Here is a 19481-nt window from a genome sequence, read left to right as displayed (position 1 = left end):
CCAGTCATAGAACAGGTGGAAATTTCTACATATACAAGCATAATTTTGTTACAATACTTTCTGTGATCTGTCTGCCTTCTCAACCTACCTCCTTGTGAGAATGTACTGCAAAACATTTGCTTCAGATGAATCCTGTTGGACCTGAGAAAAGGCATTGTTTTTAGATCTTTGAAATCATGTGCAAACCCTCACAGAGGTATTCATGAAGTAATGTCCAGATTTGAACGAAGTTCAAAGCGTATGCTCATTACGCTGCTTAGGCATTTTAGGAAAAAGCTGTGATGGAAGCACCAGGCATTCTGGATCACTAGTAATTCTATTCTTCTATGTATACTAGAAACAATTCCAAAGAAAATGTTCACCCATTATAGAGGACAAGTTGTTCTATCTATGAGGTTCCTCAAAGCTTCCTTCATGTCCCTGTTCCTCAGGCTGTAGATAAAGGGATTCAGCATCTGAGGGACCACAGAGTACATCACTGAAGCCACCTTCGTCTTCCTGGGGGAATTAGTCACTTCAGAGCTAATGTGCACCCCAAAACCTGTCCCATAGTACAAGATAACAACCAAAAGGTGAGACCTACAAGTGGAAAAGGCTTTATACTTTTCTTTTGATGAGGGTATTTTCAAGACAGAGGAGACGATGCAAATGTAAGAGAAGATGATTCCAGAGACAGGAATAGCAGCAAATATATCCATCACCAAATATACCAGCAGGTTATTGATGAGAATATCAGAACAGGCCAGTTTGGTGATCTGAACAAGTTCACAGAAGAAGTGGGGAATCTCTGGGTTTGTGCAGAAGGACAGATGCAGTGCCATCAGAGTGTGGAGGAGGGCATCCACTGTGCTGAGGAGCACAGAGATCAGAACTAACAGGACGCACAGTTGAGGATTCATGATGACTGTGTACTTCAGGGGGTAACAAATGGCCACATAGCAGTCATAGGCCATCACTGCAAGGAGGCAATTTTCTAAACCACCAGAAATGAAGACAAAGCAGACCTGGGAGAGGCAGGCTGTGTATGTGGAGCTTTGAACTTCTGTTAGGATGTTACCAGCATCTTTGGAATTGTAGTTGAGTGAAACAGATGTCATTAAAGGACAGATTAGAGAGGAAGAAATACATGGGCATGTGGAGATGGGAGTCAGAGCTGATGGCCAGGATGATGAGCAGGTTTCCCAGGATGGTGACCAGGTACATGGTCAGGAACAGGCTGAAGATGAGGGGCTGCAGTGCTGGGTCATCTGTCAGTCCCAGGAGAAGGAATTCTGAAACAGCTGTTTGGTTTCTTCTTTCCATGTTGTTAAGGAATCTCACATACATTGGGTGAAGAGGAAATATTCAGTCTATAGCAGTACAGCTGTTGGATAACCACACCTGAGGACTTCTTAGAAATTCCAATCTTGAGAACTGTAAGAAAGTAAGATTCTGTTATGACGCCACCTAATTTACGGTACTTGATTATGGCAGCCCTACCATCAAAGACACTCACAAACTCCCCTCTGAAACATGCCTTCAAGTACTCAAATAAAATTCAGAACATTTTATAACCAGTATCATTATAGCACAAAAACGTTTAAGACCAACAAAATGGTAACTTCATGCATGTAGGTACAAATGTATGGGAATGTGTCCAGAGGATGACAGACAGCTGATAGGAAAGTCATGGGTTAATTGTTTCCCTCTCCCTTTTTATTTATTTCCTTCATTGCTTCTCAGGATGAAATTCTAGTGGCGTCCTTGCTCTCAAGTACGAAGCATTTGCTGAGGGACTCTGTGGCCTGGTTGACTTCAAGAGGAATGACTTCAACTTCTCATCTGGATATTGAAGATGGAAGGACTGCCCTCAGGAAATGCAGACAGGCTCAGTGAGGCAGCAGGCTCCTATTCAGGAGGAATTATCTCTGAGAAGAGGCCCCAGTGTTGTGTTCTGACTAATGTGAGCTGCTGTGTGAGTGGTTCACAGGATGATTCCTATATTGTCTGTTTCCCTGGGGCTCAATTTCCATGGCTCCTCATTAGACCAGTTGCTTGACTGTCATTCAGATCCCAGGAGTGTATAACTTTAAAGATGAAAGGCATAGAACAGAGTAATTCAGGATGGCTCAGTCCCTGACCTGACCAAGACCTGGTATTGGTCTCCAAGACCACATGTGCACAATTTGGTTCTCCACATCCTTCAAGTTCATCTGCATTTCATGGTCATGGGGCTCAGTGCATCTCAACAAATTCCATTATTCCTTTTAAATTATAAACAGAGGAATCTATATAATTACTGATGTCAGAAATACTGGTTCCTACTATAGATATGAAAATATGCCTTCTATATGTGGAGATAAAGGATGTAATTGCTAATATCAACTAAGATATGATTAAAATACACACAAGTATCTTTTACTGTATCACACTGTTGTACACTGAATAGTATTTTTTGTTTGTTTGCACAAAAGACTAATCAGTTTGTTTGATCAGTGTTGACTGTAAAAATTATAGACAAAACCGTCACTCCCAGGTTAGAATTTCATAAGTATTTTTTTCAATATTGCTATAGTAGTCTCAGTAATATTCTTTAGAAATGGAGATTTTGAGTAGAAATCATGATTCTTCATTTTTAATCCAGGAGATAATTCAATTCCAAAGCCATCAAAAGGTGGTACAATTGAGGCACGTCCATGTGCTCAGCATGTTTGGTCAGATTTCAACCATTACTTAGTAGGTAGACATGGTCCTCAACCAATGTTATTGTTCATTTTAAATCTTTGTAATTAAGGATGTCAGCATCTCCTGTGCTTTCAACACATTTTACACCATGTTAACCCATTCTGTAGGATTGAGTAATTGTCAGGATTTGAAATTGTCAATATTTGAAGTTCATGACAAAATGACATTGTGATGTCTTTCTCACCATCTTAAACAAATTTATTTTTTAAAATTTCCCTTTACCTATTGTGAATTGAATTGCTATCAGCGTTGATGTGACTGTTTCACTGTAGAATGCTGATTTTAAGTCCTTTATGTATAAATCAAGGAGTGGGACAACTGGGTCAAATGGTGGCTCCATTCCAAGTGTTCTTTCTTTCTTTCTTTCTTTCTTTCTTTCTTTCTTTCTTTCTTTCTTTCTTTCTTTCTTTCTTTTAATTTGCTCTTTTAAATTTTCTCCTTTTTTTATTTTCACAGACTACATTTTGATTCTTTGTACATAAATGGGGTCCAACTTTTCGTTTCTATGGTTGTACACTATGTAGATTCACACAATTTGTGTAATCATTCAGTTACTTAGGGTAATGATGTCTGTCTCATTCCACCCTCTTTCATACCCCTGCCCCCTCTCCCTTCTCATTTCCCTCTACATAACCAACTAGATGTCCTTCAAGAGATGAATGCACAAAGAAAATGTGGTACATATATACACTAGAATATTACTAAGCCTTAAAGTAGAATGAACTTATGGCATTTTATGGTAAATGGATAGAACTGGAGACTGTCACACTAAGTGAAATAAGCCAATCCCAGAAAACCAAAGGCCAAATGTGTCTGACATGTGGATGCTAACACACAATGCAGGAGTAGGATGAGAATAGATAAGTGGATTAGACAAAGGGGACTGGAGGGGGATGGGTATAGTAAAGACAGTAGAATTAATTGAACATAACATTCCTATGTTTGTGTTTGAACACATGACCAGTGAAACTCCATATCATGTACAACCACAAGAATGGGATCCTAGTTAGAATAAGTTATACTCTATGTGTATATAATATGTCAAGAAATACTCTACTGTCATGGATATCTAGAAAGAACAAATTAAAAAAAAATAAGTAAAGTTCCCCTTCACCTCCCTATTCCTGTACTCTTTCCTCCCTTTCACTATTCTTCTGTTCTTATAGATTTTTAACTAATGCATCATAGATACATAAATAAAGGAGAATTGGTAGATGTATACAGGAGAGTTTGGCAGGTTTAATTCAACATTTCCATTCTTACAACATTCCTCCTCCCTCCCCCCAACCCCCTTCCTCTCTACACTCATCTCTCTTCTATAAACCCTTCCCCCCTTTTTTTTTTGCAGTGCTGTGGATTGAACTCAGGACCTTGTGCATGTGAGGGAAGCACTCTACCATCTGAGTTATATCCCCAGGCCCTAAACTCATTCACTTTTTAAAAGAGAAATAAAAGGTGTATAGAAAGTCATCAATGGGATCATTAAATAAGATCATCTTCTCTATCAACCACAACAGTACATGAAAAATAAGGTAAAATGCTTCTGCTTCCCCAAACAATGCTAACATGATATATTGAGTGGGATGAAGCCAAAGGTCTCTTTGGATTTATCTCCATAACCAAGAATGTTCTTCCTTCTTCTTTCCAGAGTCCTAGAGGATATTGGTTGCCAAGGAAAGTTGTAGAGCTTTGTTTTTCACAAGTGTTCATTCGTTTATTGGTGTTTGAAAGACCTATATGTGTACGTATTTAGGAAGAATACAGTTTATTTCCGATTCCTGGGTCCATTGGGTAGAGATCAAGTCAGGGTCATTAGCACATGCATCTCTTCCAAGTTTTATCATTTTGTTGTGGTGATGACATTCAAATTTCTCTATGTCATGATATGCAATTCATTTCTGCTCATTATGTTTACAGAACACCAAAGATTATTACTTTTCTCCAAAAATAATGTTGTAGCCATTATTGGAACACCCTTCCATACTGTAACTTTCTAATATCTCTTTTTCTTGTTTTAGTCCTTGTCTTAAATTCCCATTTGGAAATGATCCTTATGAAAATTTTGAATTAAGGCAAATTATTCCTTTTGAGTAAGATGAAATATTTGATGATTTTTTTGGTATTTTAATTTAAATGCAGCCACATTTTGTTTCACACTTTGCATATAGAATTACACCTGTTAGAATTTCAACTCTGAGTAATCTTGCCCTCAACTTTCAATGACTTCCCCACTACCCCTTACCCACAGTGCCTCTTCTTGCACTAGGTATATTGATATTCAATGGAGGAGACCCTGGAGGATCCCATTGCAGAGCCTGCCACTAAACCACAGGTTGGCTTTAATTTCTGTTTTGTTTTGTTTTGTTTTTTTTTCTTTCCAGGATAAAGCTGTTTATCCTGCCAATTTCCCCATGCATTTAGTTTAATGGGATGCTGTTGTTGCCAAAAGCTCAATCCTTGTACCTGATACCAATCCAGTAATGAGGACATGGTTTTGAGAGAAAGGAAAAAGGTTTATTGCTTTGCTCATGAAGAAGAAACCCAGGGGCCTCCTGTCCCAAAGGCTGTGATTCTCTCCATCAGCAGGAACAGGGGACTGTTTTAGTGGTGACTCAAAGGCTGCATTCCAGTGTTCCCTGTCTGGAGTTGTGATTCACTTCTTAATTTGGGAGGCAGACATTTCTGAGATCTTCTGGTGCCATCCCCAAACTCTGGATTACTTTGTTCCCTTGATGGGAAATGCTCAGCCTGCCTAGGATGGGGAAGAAAGGTAACCCTGTTTCCCCTGAGATTAGGGAGTGGGGGAGATTAGGGAGAAGCAGGGAGAGAGGAAGAGAAAAAAACATGTTTCTTTAAAAACTAACTTGCATTGGTAGAGCAGCAAGGGCTGTGTTCAGAACATAAAGTGGACCACATGTTACACCAACCATTTTTGTTCATATTAGGAAACTCAGACTATGGGTTTAACTTTGACAGATTAACATTGCAAAGAGAGCACAGAGAGGGCTGTCACCAAAGCACAGAGGGACAGGAACTCAGCTTTCTGCCTCTGGTGCCATTTCCAGGCACAGCATCTGCATCTCTTGTAACCACCTGGGACTGTTGAGGAGCTGACTTCCTGGGAGTGATACTGCCGTTCACTGGTGACAAGTTCTGCTCCCTCTAATGTTGAAGATTGAACACAAGATAAGCACGTCAAGGCAAGCATATTAAGCAGGTTTTATTTAAAGGAAATAATATAGACTTCTCCCAGGAGGGAGAAGGGGGACATGGCTGATGTTCTAAACTCCCAAGAAGTGAGTGGATCCTACATCTTTTTTACTTAAGGTCTCTTTTGTTCTCCAGTTCTCTCCCCTCTTATCATTCCTTCCTGCCTACATGACTAGGCCGGGTTTTGCAGGTGAGATGTAAAAAGTGAGAAGGGGATGGGGCAGGGGGAGGGCCAAGGTGATTCAGGCAGGTATGGGTCATGGGGGCATTAATTAGCATCTCCTTGCCTGTAGTCCCTGACAATGGAGGGTAAATTTGGTAATCAATGGGCTCTGCAGTTCCTTGACATTCCATTCTTCCAGGGACAATCTCAAACTTCCAGAGGCAGATGGCTTTCATGACCTCCATTTCCTGGATTTGACTGAATCCCCTATTTCTACACTAACTGCCTTTCCCCAGTTCTGGCTTCATTTTCCCTTTTGCTTTAGGAACTCCTTACTGCTGTAAGGAAAGTGGGTGACGACCACTCTGGCTGCTGTGGAGCTGGAAGGAGGCAAGGAGGGGAAGCAGTTTGGAGTTCCCTTTTAAAAATTGGGTCAATTGAGAGGTCCAAGGTAGAAGTCTGGTTGGAGCAGAGCAGGTTGTAAAGTCATCTGGGGGTGGGTGCTTCTGTAAGAGAAGAACAAAAAGACATGAGTACTGAAATGAGATTAGTACAAGGTAAATGTTTCAGAATCTGGAACATGCCAATGAATATTGTGAAGATGGCAGAAGTCAATCTCTCACCAGGAGTTGGAAAAACTGAGATATTTTTCCCATAAAAGGCCTAACAAAGGCTGGAGTGGACAAAGCCTTTATGTGGGAACTTTAACATTGTCCAGGTTATCAGGAATGTAAACACAACATTTAGCTTTTAATATCATTGATGTCCCCAGAAAATATATTTAAGCTACTAATGTCATCTGCTTTTTGTACTATATCCCTTTATTAATATAACCTGTGTTTAGTACTTAGGGCTCTATTCTGTTACTTAGGGCTAGATAATCATACTAGCAAACAGATTAAGCCTACCTGTGTCTGTAGGCCTTAAACTAAAAACTTCTGACTCTGGCAGTTTCTCTTGATAGTTATCAGGCACATTTGCCTAAGAATCTCTTTTGTTACTTTTAGTCTTTATTCTAGTGGGCTAACACAAGTGTACATCTTAAGTTATATTTAACTATTATTTCTTTTAAATGCCCAAGAATGGCTATATTTTGGTTTTAACTGTTTTGCTAGGTGTCTAAGATCAAGCTGTTCAAATTAACCCGGTCCTGTCTGTTAAAAAGTCAACCAAGTTCCCACGGGGGACACTTGTACAGAACTTGGGAAGAGCATCTTCTTAGCTCCACCAGTGTCATTTGTTAGGCAGGGTCTCCTCGATGAGGTAGCTTCCCTTGGAAGCATCAAGTGATGTGTCCCTTTTTCCATGACTCTCCTCTGCATCAGGTGCACTGATTGGCTTTTCATCCTCCAGTGGTCTCATCAATCTTGATCAGGAGGTTGACGCACACAGAGTTGCAAAGCTCCTTAGAGAAGTCCTCTTGTTCCCTGGATTCAGGCTGACTGAGGACAAGATCAAAATACCAGCCTATCTTGGCCTCTGTATTTAATCTCAATTTCTAAGTTTGATCTTATCCATCCAGCAAGCCTCACCAGTCATAAAGTAAGAGTACTGGGATTTAATTTCAATGTCTACAACTTTACAGTTATTCTTTCTTTAACTGGAGTCTGTGTTAGTACTGGAAGTTACCACTCTCTGTTCTATAGGCGATGGCCTGGCTTATTGTCATAAATTACCTAGGTTGTGTGTTCTTGAAGCAGCTACTTCTGCAAAACAGTAACAGATAACTGTTTTACAAAATGAAATTAGCAAGCGTAAAAATATATTTAGTTTGTATAATAGCTCTCTTCAATTTTGGCTGACCTATACATTTATCCCCTGTTTTAGATCACAGTAATTTTACAACAAAAAACAATCTTTTGCATATAACCTTAAAGAAGCTGGATTTTGGCTTATTTTGTAGCCACTCTAACATGCAGTAAGGTGGGAGACAAAGCCTTATCTCAGGTAAGATGTGGCTCTTTACAAATCTTAAGTGAAGTATTCAAATTCTTTTTTTTTTTCTTTTTCTTTTTTTTTTTTTTTTTTTTTTTTTTTTTTTTTGTGGTCCTGGGGATCAAACTCAAGGCCTTGTGCTTGCAAGGTATGCACTCTACCAGCCGAGCTATCTCCCCAGCCTGAAGTGTTCAAATTCTGATGCTGATATTTGCTTCTTTCTTAAATATCATTTTAAGAAGTTTACATATATTGATTCCTGAGTCTATATGAACATTAGTTTACATAATTTAACATTATATCTAAAACATAAATTAAAGAAAGACTGAGAGAGTTTTTAATTTTCCTTATGTGTGGCAAAGTGGCAGAATGCTTTTATGTTTCATTATATTAGCCTTTTTGTGTTAAACAAATCAGACTCTGATTAACTTTTAGAAAATATTTACATTTCAAATATTTTATCTCAGTGTAAAAAGTAACAAATTTTACATATATCCTATTGAGAACAGATCCTATAATAGAATATTAAATGTCAGAAATCAATCCCCAATAAAATTTACTCTTTATTTGTTTAAAATTACCATTACAGACAAGTTTAGTTTGGAGAATAGCAGCTTGATAAATTTCCTGCTTTAAAAACTTGTATACCTGGAAAATATGAACACATTTAATATAGAAAGAGTGACCATTTTACAATTACCTTGACAATTTTATATTACCAAATTCAGTTTTTTTAATGAAAAATTTGGACTCTGTAACATAGTACAATACTCTAACAGTTGTTTAACCATAATTGTATAAACGGCAAATTTTAAGACTATTTGTTCTAAAGAATAAAACTTAATAGACACAAAGTTAAGAGTAAATTAGTGTTTCTAAGAAATCTTTATCATTTTAACATATAGATTAAAGTTTGGTTTATATCAGTACAATAGTATTTGACCTTAGGAAATACCTTAAATAGCTTTAACTGATTGTCTCACATACATATAACCAACTTAGTTACATGCAAACTTGTTGAAATTTGCACTTTACTTACAGAGTTTTTTAGCACTTACTTAGATACTCGTGTGTTTCGTTACATAAACACTTTCTTCCCCAGAAAGATTTTGTTCTTCACTAAATATATTTCCATATCTAGAACCTTTTATTTTCTCTTTCCTATCTGTTGACCCTTCTTTGTTCACATTCACTCTTAAGAAATTACTGAACTTAGATAAATTACTCCATTTTAATGAGATTAAATATTTTGTTATTTATAGTACCCTAGTTGAAACACAGTTGAAACATTTGGAACCCTTTGTATATAGAATCGTACCTGTTAGAGCATAACTTTTAGTAATCTTGTTTTTAGTTTAGTGATGACACAAAGAAATTTTTATTTAGCAACCCTTTTTATTACCCTTTTTATTTACCAACCTATGAAAGCACCAATAATGTTTTTTACCCCATGGAATTTAGGAGTTAAGAGTACACGATGTTATTTAAGGATTAGCATTTTACTTTGTAAATTAATCAGATGTCTCTACAAATACATTTGAGTAATCTCATACATGTTAACACTAATTTACTTATTTTTGTAAAAACCAAGATATCAGACAAGTGTCCTGAACAGTATTTGCCATCTCTTTCCTGTTGAAGAAAATTCCTAGAAACAATTGATATTAGACTTTTTATTAACATCAACATTTTATTAGTGTGACTACCTAGAGGCTTGTGAATTATTTTTAAAGACATTTTACTTTTATTAATTTATCCAGTTTAAATTTAACATTTTTAAATCACGTGAAATAAAAGTATCTGGATCCATTTTTTAAATTTTAATTTTAGAAGTGCTCAATTTTGATACAGACAAAACATGATGTCAGACAGCATGACATACAAATAACACAAAATCAAAGGCCTTGTAACTTTACAAGTGAATCTCCATTGCAATGTAAAAGCTGTTTAAAAACTCCAGTTGAATAAAAAATAGAACTGATCAAAAAAGTCATGAGCTCAAAAAAAATATAGAATTCAAAAAAAAAAAAAATAGAGTCCTGGAAAACTAATAAGGCCATTAATTAGTAAAGTACCATAAAATTTACTTTTGCTGGAGATTAGGTAAGACTCTTTTTACTTTTTTTGTCTTGGGTTTGAGACTGATCTCCTGAGTCTTCAGGATTCCTCTATTTACATTTCAATGTAAGCCTTGACTGAGATCTGGAAGGAGCTAACAGGTTTTAGCAGAAACAGACATCTCTGAATTTTGTTAAGTCCTTAGCTAGGGTTTGTCCAGAACAGGTGAGGGGAACAGGTGAGGGCCATCTCTAAATCCTGAGGCAACACTGTCTAGGTTAGTTTAGATACATTATCTGGTTCCTCAAAGGCAAACAGAAATTGCTATTCAGAGTGTAGTGTATACAGGAAAAGCCATCTTTTAAATCTAACTTAGTAAACCAAGCAGCAGCTGGAATTTCAGATAACAGAGTAAGAACTACAGGGTGGGATAATTACTGTTTAATTATTTTAAGGTTTTGGACTAGGCAGTTTGCTTTCTACCTCCTAAAATGGTTGAATTGCATGGGCAGTTGCAAGGCATTAAAAGTTTTTATCAATTTGAATGATCTTTAATAAGCCCTTTTATTTGTCTTTATGCTTCCTTTTCTTTCTTTTTGATCTCTATTAAAAATGGAAGATGCAAGCTGGAGAAGATCTGATCAGGCCCTCGTGCCAATTGTTGCAATTTCCTCTAAATGTTTGGGGCAGGCTGAATGATAAATTTATACTTTAAAAGTAGGTGGCCCTCTATGGATTCAGGATTCAGGGCGGTATGTTTTTTTTTTTTTATTGTCTTCCAATGTCTCTCCATGAAAATAGCAGGGCATTCCTGAAGGCCTCATAATAGATTTTTAGGCATCCTACTTATTATTGGAATCCCAGTTAGGATGGTTTCTGGGAACTGCCGGTGCTCTAGATGGTTAATAGCATAATTTTCCAGGTGACGTAAGTTTTGAAACATCTCAATATTCATTAGGATTCTCCAAAAACCTCCCTAAATTTATTTTTGTCTGTCTTAAGTTGGGAGGGTCCCTTGATTTTCCTCCTTTAGTAGGTGATTCCTCAAGGATTTCTCCACTCATTGTAGAGATTCTTGATGGCAAGCATTGCCGGGGTCCAGGCCTAGCAGGAGTCCATGGGTTCCACACAGGTAAATGGGGCACAAGGAGACAGCATCAGCGATGGATGGAGAATGAAAGACACAGACTCTAGTTCTGGTGCAATCACTCCCACTTTATCCTGGGGAAAGCTGGGTTTATATACATTTTTCTTCAGGCTATAATGGCAGTCTTGTGGTTAAATAAGTTAAAGAAGTTTCCAAAGCATAGGCAGAAAACAGTAACCTTATAGATTATCCTTACCTAATCACAATTGTTTTAAGAATATCTAACTAAGTCAATGAGCTAATACAATGATTATTTCCTTAATATCTAAACTCTATTTGACCTAAAACTATTCTTATTACTCTCGTGGTTAAAGTGATAGACAAGTAATCTCATGTGACCATCTCTACTAGGTCCATCTGGTTAATATCTAAATTGCTGAGTTAAGGGCTACAGGAGGGCAGCGGTCACAGTGGTTCTTGTGGCTAAGTTTTTTAACTGAATAGATTACATTGTCTTATGTAGCTCTTTTTTTTCCAAAACAGGGCATTGTGCACCAACATTTATTATACGGGTGACCTAATCTTTGTAGGAAGGAAAGAATGTTGTGAAACCTTATTCTTTTACCCCACCACCACACATAAACAAAACCATCATTAGAATTTAACCAGCCTGATGGAGACAAAGGCAGATCTATATCTATTTTCTCCAGAGGTTTTCAGGGACTCATTGTAGGGTTGCAAAATTATTTTTGACTTTGTTAGTGGTAAAGACCCATTGTTTTTTCAGATTGTAGGTAATATTTTCTGGAATTTTTGTTGTATTCCCCTCGTCCCCTTAAGCAATCTGTTCAGACTGAAATGAGTAATATATTATCAGAAAAACACAGCAGAAAAAACACCATGCTCCGGAGCAAAACATTCGGCAATTCCCTTTAGGATGAGCCTTTGCAAACATCCTCCAGAGGATCTTTGTCAAGCACTGGATGGAATTCCAGATGCCCCCACAAAGCATGGTAATATATGAAAGTCACTTTTTATGATCATTTGTAATTTAGCAGTATGCAGGCTAGTGGTGAACCTGCAATAATGTTGAGAGAGAAGCTCCCTTCTGATTTAGAAGTATTAGGGACATTTCCCTAACTGAGCTTTCTTATGGTCCAGAAAAACCCGTCTCTCACTACCTGGCATTGCCAAAGTTATTTCTGGCCTTCTTAGGCAAAGTGCTAGGGTCCTAGTTTGCACTGTCCTACAGACCCTGGGAGGTTTCAGACTTAAGGGCCTTACTGCTTTCCTCCCTGCCACTATAAACTCCTAACTGTGAAAAAAAATGATGACAAAAGTAAAAAGTGTGCCTTTTGCCTATGTTTTTGCCCTGTAGACTAAAGGAATCTCTGGAGGGTGAGGGGACATCTCTTGGTTCTTAGGCCTAGGTTGATTTTAAATGCCTCCCTCTTGCATCTTAAAGAGAACACAGTGAGCACATTTAAGCACAGGAACAGTAATGGGGAGACTCTAGATAGACTATGCGAACAAAGAGAACCTGGGCATTTTCATGCTAATCATCCCAGGTCTTAATCCATCAGTTTGAATTCCTAGTATTTGGCCAGCAAGGGAAGGAGAGCATCTAGGAGGGAGTGGATGTGCAGGAGTGTTGTGCATCCCATACAGAGGCAAAGGTTATTGGCACGTTCCCTCAGTGCCATTCATCTACCAACCACCCTGGTTACCCCTTAGGGTGGTAGGGAGGTGGAGTCTGGAGAAGGAACATTTTGGGTTCACCTGAGAGTAGCCCAGGACAGAGAACCCTGCAGTTGTTCCAACCCTTCCTCTGCCTCCATGCAGCCTGGGTAGATCAGAACTAGGGACACTGTGTACTGATGGGAATTTTGCTCTGGGCCTGGATAGAAAAGTAGGAAAAGGCTTTGGCACAGTCCAATATGCCTGGTCTGCACAGAGCAGGTGCTTGGAAACTGCCTGGGCCAGGAACCTCTCACCCGAGTCTTGAAGAATGGCGGCTGCGTTTAAATAGCCGACAGGTGCCCATTTTACCCTCCAAAAATAAAGACACAGAAAGATGCACCTCAAAAAGATGTGGGTGCGTGGAGAGAGAAACTCACTTACCCGAGACACAAATCTCAGTGGGACCTCCAAATCTGACACTGTCATTTAACGGTGATGAGTTTTTCTCCCCGAATGTTGAAGATTGAACACTAGAGAAGCACGCCAAGACAAACATATTAAGCAGGTTTTATTTAAAGGTAATAATACAGACTTCTCCCAGGAGGGAGAAGGCGGCCATGGCTGATGTTCTATAGTCCCCAGAAGTGAGTGCACCCTACATCTTTTATAGGTTAGTCTCTTTTGTTCTCCAGTTCTCTCTCCCCTTATCCTTCCTTCCTGCCTAGGCCTGGTTTTGCAGGTGAGATGCAAAATTGAGAAGGGAATGGGGCAGGGGGAGGGCCAAGGTGATTCAGGCAGGTAAGGGCCCAGGGGGCACTAATTAGCATCTCCTTGCCTCTAGTCCCTGACAATCAAATTTGGTAATCAATGGGCTCTGCAGGTCCTTGACATTTCATTCTTCCAGGGGCAGTCTCCAACTTCCAGAGACAGATGGCTTTCATGACCTCCATTTCCTCGATTTGACCAGATCCCCTATTTCTACACTAACTGCCTGTCCCCAATTCTGGCTTCAGAGGAGGTCACCCCATGCAGGGCTCACCCCAAAACCTGAAACTGCACACTTAGTTGTGAAGTCACTGTAATGAACAAGGATTCTCTTTATTGACTTGATGCACTAGAAGTAAATTTTTCTTCCCATGGAGAACTGAGGGCATCTTCACAGATAAAATTCCAATATTTCAAAATGATCTGAAGCCTCTGAGATAATCTAATTGTGTAAATCTTATGAATAACGAGACTGGGCAGACTGGGTGGTAATGTGACAGCATAAGGACACAGATTTCCAGGAACAGCCTCGCTTCCCTGGTTAATTGATGATGAAATTCAGTCCCTGTGCCTCACAGGAAGCCATCCTGTGGGAGGGGCATGTGTGTCCTTACGTGGGATCTGGATGAAGAGTCTCTGAGCAATCTTATGGAAACAGGGACAGACCTCAACAGATCAGAGAGGCTTGCTTTATTCAGCTGGGAATGGCACGTTTCCAAGAAATGGGTCTGATTTTTATAGGGTTAGTGAGAGTTCATCAAAGCAAAATATTCCGTATGACTTCATCATCAGAGTCTGAATTATACCAGAATGTGTCAATTGGGCAGTCAGGATAACGGTTGCACAAGAGGAAATTGTGAAAGTTCAGAGGTCACTGTCCTCCTTTCTCCCTGGGGGTTGTTGTTTACACATCCTTCAGTCTCCTTGTCTTGATCTTGACTCTCTAAGAGTGCACCACATCACAGTCTGCTGAAGCTAGGAACGCTCCTTCAGTTTCTGCTTCTCTGAAACCCAAACAAAGGAAACTTTAAAGAACTTAAATTATATGTCAACTATCTCAAGTTGAATAAAAGTAATACTCAGGATTCACGCTAATTTAAAATGCACATGGCCATTATTTTGTCTCATTCTTTAAGAAAAATGTAGTGATGGAAAAGTAAGCTATTCTGGTGACCTAGGAGTCCTGTTGCTGTGACTCACCGGATGGGGAAGCCCAAATACAAATCAAATCATACATGCTAGAGGAGAAGCTGTCCTTCCTGTGAACTTCTTCAAGGCCTCCTTCATGTCCCTGTTCCTCAGGCTATAGATAAAGGGATTGAGCATTTGTGGGACCACAGTGTCCATCACTGAAGCCACAGCAGAATTCCTGGGGGAGTCAGTCACTGCAGAGCTGATGTACACCCCAAATCCTGTCCCGTAGAACAAGGAGACAACGGACAGGTGAGACCCACAGATGGAAAAGGCTTTATGCTTCCCTTCTGATGAGGGCATTCTCAAGACAGAGGACATTATGTGAGAATAAGAGAAAATGGTCCCAGAGATGGCAGCAACAGCAAGCAGACCAATCACCAAATATACCAGGATATTGTTGACAAGAGTGTCAGAACAGGCCAGCTTGAAGACCTGAGAAAGTTCACAAAAGAATTGGGGGATCTCCAGGTCTGTGCAGAAGAACAGCCGCAGCACCATCAGAGTGTGGAGGAGGGCGTGCACAACACTAATGAGCAGGGTGAGTAGAACCAGGAGGATGCAGAAGATGGGGTTGATGATAACCGTGTACCTCAGGGGGTGACAAATGGCCACATAGCGGTCATAGGCCATCGCTGAAGGAGACAATTTTCTAAACCACCAAAAATCAAGACAGAACAGACCTGGGAGAGGCAGCCTGTGTAGGTGATGCTCTGATCCTATGCTTGGATGTTGGCCAGCATCTTGGGGATGGTGGTTGTTCTAAAGCAGATGTCAGTAAAATCCAGGTTCGATAGGAAGAAGTACATGGGGGTGTGGAGGTGGGGGTCAGAGCTGACGGCCAAGATGATGAGCAGGTTCCCAAGCACTGTGACCAGGTACATGGACAGGAACAGGCTGAAGATGAGGGGCTGCAGTGCTGGGTCCTCTGTCAGTCCCAAAAGGAGGAATTCTGAAACAGCTGTGTGGTTTCTAGTTGCCATGTTGAGGAATCTGAGGGACGTGCTGGGTGAATAGAAAATGTATGGAGAGAAGCAGAAGCAGTCTTCAAATCCACACCTGCAGACACCGTGGTCTTATGATTCCTAGACTTCAGATCTGTGAGAAAATGAAGTTCTGTTTTTATGACCCCCTATCTCAGATACTTGGTTATGGCAGTCCTACCAACTAGTACACTCACAAGGAGACCGCCTCAGCATCTGTACAAGTAGTCAAGTGAATTTCAGAATATTTTCTTACATCACCATCACCGTCCAGAGTTCAAGATGAATGTCATGCAGAATGGGAACTTCTTGCAGACAATTTAATGGGGAGGCACTGGAACCCATCCCTCCCTCCCTTGTTCCTATTCCCCTCACTGCTTCCAAGGATGAAATTCTAGTAACATTCTTGCCCTCAAGTCCAAAGCATTTCTTCACAGACTCTGTGTTACCTGGAGGGCTTCAAGGGGAATGGTTTCAGCATCTTACCCAGATACTAGAGAGAGAAGATTCTTCTTCAGAAACACAGAGAAAGTAAATGAGTCAACAGGCTCTTGTTCATGAGGAATCATCACTGGGAAGAGGCCCAGGTATTGTGTCTTCATGTACCAGGGCTGCTGAGTGAGGTGGTCACAGACTGACTCCTGTGTTCTCTCTTTCCCTGGGGTTTAATATCCAAAGCTCCTCATTAGACCAGTTATTTTAGAATCATTCAGATCCCAGGAGGGCATATCTTTAAAGACCAAGAGTATAGAAAACAGGAATTTGGAATGGCTGATTTCCTGACCCTGAGGGACACATGTACCCAATTCAGTTGTCCACTTTTTTTTTTCCCTGCTCATCTACATTTTATGCACCTGGCTGTCCACACTCAATAATTCCCAGTATTCCTTTTAAATTACAAACAAAAATTCCACATAATTACTAATATCAGGGACACTGATTCCTTTTGTAGATGTAATCATATGCTTTAGATGTATGGGCAAAAATAATGTAATTGTAGCTGGGTAAGGTGGTGCATGCCTGCAATCCCAGTGGCCCGGGAGGCTGAGTCAGAAGGATCATGAGTTCGAACCCAGTCTCAGCAATGGCGAGGCACTAAGCAACTCAATGCGACCCCGCCTCTAAATAAATAATGTAAGATAGCACTAGGAATGTGACTCATTGGTCAAGTGCTCCTGAGTTAAAATCCCAGTACCTTCACAGTCCAAAAAGAATATAATTATATTCACTAAGATAAAGTGAAAATACAAACATTCAAGAGTGTTTTTACATACGTCACACTGATATTTAATGAATCTTAGTATTTGTTTTTTATGCTTGTAGAAAACATCATGAATCCCAGCATATTGATTCTATTGATTGTATTGATCCTAATCAATGTTGATTGACAAAAATACTGGAAGGGCAACAAATTTTTTATTATAATTATATAAGTACTTTTAAAAATATTGTTGCAATAGTTTCAATAATTTTCTTCACAATTGGAGAAATTTTGAGTTGGAATCATAGTCCTTTATGTTTAATTAGAGTGTTAATTTAGGTATAAAGTCATCAAATGTAGTTCAGTGCAGATATGTCCCACACACTCTGAACATTTGTGCTCATTTTAGAACCTCTTATAGTTAAGGGCTTCAACATTCCCTGAGTTTATCAATATAGTTTATAAACACAGCATCCATTTGTGTTAAAAAAGTTTCAAAAACTAGTGATAGAAAGAACTTGCCTCAACAGAGAAAACAAACAAGAGCTTGAAGAGAGAGTCTAGCATGCAGAAGATTTTTGCAACTCAGCTGAGACATTAATATCCAGAATATATAAAAAGCTCAAAACATAACAGGGAAAAAACAAAGAATCCAATTAATAAGGGGGGGAAATAACTAAACAAAGGAAGAAATTCACAGGACCAAGAAGTATATGAAAAAATGTTCAATAGTGTTAGCAGTTAGAGAAATGCAGATGAAACCTACTTAGAGATTTCATCTCATTCCAGGCAGAAGGACAATTCACAAGAACACAAATAATTCTTAAGGGTGGGTAAGGACTTGAGGGAAAAATACACTCACATATTGTTGGTGGGAGCAAATCAGTGCAATCCCTCTTGAACACAGTATGGAGGTTCCTCATAACACGAGAAGTGGAACCACCATAAGACCCAGCTGTCCCACTCAATGGCACAGGTCCCAAAGACCTAAAATCAGCAGGCTACAGAGGTGCAGCTGCATCTCTGCCCATGCCATGCCCCTGAGCTGCCCCCAGTCCCACATCTGCTACTTTGATGAGACATACTATACCATTACTTCCTGAAGATTAAATCAAAATTATGGGCTGATGGATTGTAATTATTTTCTGTCAAAACATAAGAATGAAAGAAAAGATAGACTATGCAAGGTGATTAGGTTGAATTGTTATTGGAGAAATTAGGTGTGGCATCCTAAAATATTTTGGTAAATGGATGCAGTTAGAGAATATCATGCTAAGCTAAATAACCCAATCCCCAAAAACCAAAGGCCAAATATTTTCCCTGATAAGTGGATGATGATATGTAATGGGGGTAGGGGGTGTGGAGTGAGAAGAGAATGGAGGGACTTTAAATTAGGTGAAAGGAAATGAGAGGGAGGGAGCGTATGAAAAATCATGGAATGAGACAGACATCATTACTCTATGTACATTCATACATGAATGGTATGAATCTACATCGTGCACAACCATAGAAATGAAATGATGTACCACATTTGTGTACAAGGAATCAAAATGCATTCTGTAAAAAAGTAAAATAAATAAATAAATGATTAAACAGCAATCCAAAAAACCATGTCAGAGTCATTTTTTCAACTGAAAATCCACCTTAAATTCATTCTAGTTGATTAGTGCTGACATAGGGGATGGCTGAGAGGAGATTTGTGATTCCTATATCAGAAGGATATTCTTCCTCGTGCCAAGATACAGCTTATGAATGTTGCTGCTGTGACTGCAAAGAGGGGTAGAATAATATTTTATGTTTCAGTAAAGATATAGAATCCACAGTAAAGACCTGTGCTTACATGGAGGAATAAGCCGATAAAGAAGACAGAAGCACCCTTCACACACAAGAAACACAAGAGTTGTCTGTGGTTAACCTCTCAACAAAGGTGTAACAGAAGAAAATGCTGTTATTGAGTCTGATGTATAGTGTATAGGTAGGAAAGCTCTGGTAAGAAGATGATTAGGGATACTCCTAAAAGGGATCCAAAGTCTCCCCATACTGAGGTATGGGAGAGGAATGGAAGGTCAATGAGTGAGCTCTAAATTACTCCCATTAAAGTGTGGATTTTGCAGATGTTGGTCATTCTGGTTTGTGTAGTTGAATAACACAGATGATTTTCATGTCACTAGTTATGCTTCAATTCCATGTACAAATAATGTAAATGCTACCTTTTCCTTAAGTATAGTTATTGTTCTAGGGCTTGTAGGATTTTCTTCAAAAGTGTCACATTTATGGTGGATTAGGTTTAATTGTTATTGGAGAATTAAATGTGGCATCCTAAAATATTTTAGTAGATTTTTCTTAGGGTTAAATTCTTTTTTTTTAATTTATTTAGGGGGACTTCAATAATGTTTGGGTGTACTACAGCTATGGCTACAGAATATCCTAAGACTGCAGGGTCTATGCTTATGATTTGAAGTCCTTTATTGCTAGGACTTTTAA

The 19481-nt window shown here is 39.2% G+C and overlaps 2 pseudogenes across 2 annotated transcripts; both read right to left on the bottom strand.

The window, feature by feature from the left end:
• Nucleotides 1–365: 365 nt before the first annotated feature.
• LOC306646132 (olfactory receptor 7G2-like) lies at nucleotides 366–1302 on the bottom strand (annotated as a pseudogene). The gene has a single exon. The product of its transcript is annotated as an olfactory receptor 7G2-like (transcript).
• Nucleotides 1303–14846: 13544 nt separating this feature from the next.
• Nucleotides 14847–15796, bottom strand: LOC306647089 (olfactory receptor 7G2-like; annotated as a pseudogene). The gene has a single exon. The product of its transcript is annotated as an olfactory receptor 7G2-like (transcript).
• Nucleotides 15797–19481: the final 3685 nt, after the last annotated feature.

Source organism: Sciurus vulgaris, assembly GCF_902686455.1.
Source record: "Sciurus vulgaris genome assembly, chromosome: 16".
NCBI classification, from domain to species: Eukaryota; Metazoa; Chordata; class Mammalia; order Rodentia; family Sciuridae; genus Sciurus; species Sciurus vulgaris.
This window is presented reverse-complemented; position numbering and strand designations above follow the sequence as displayed.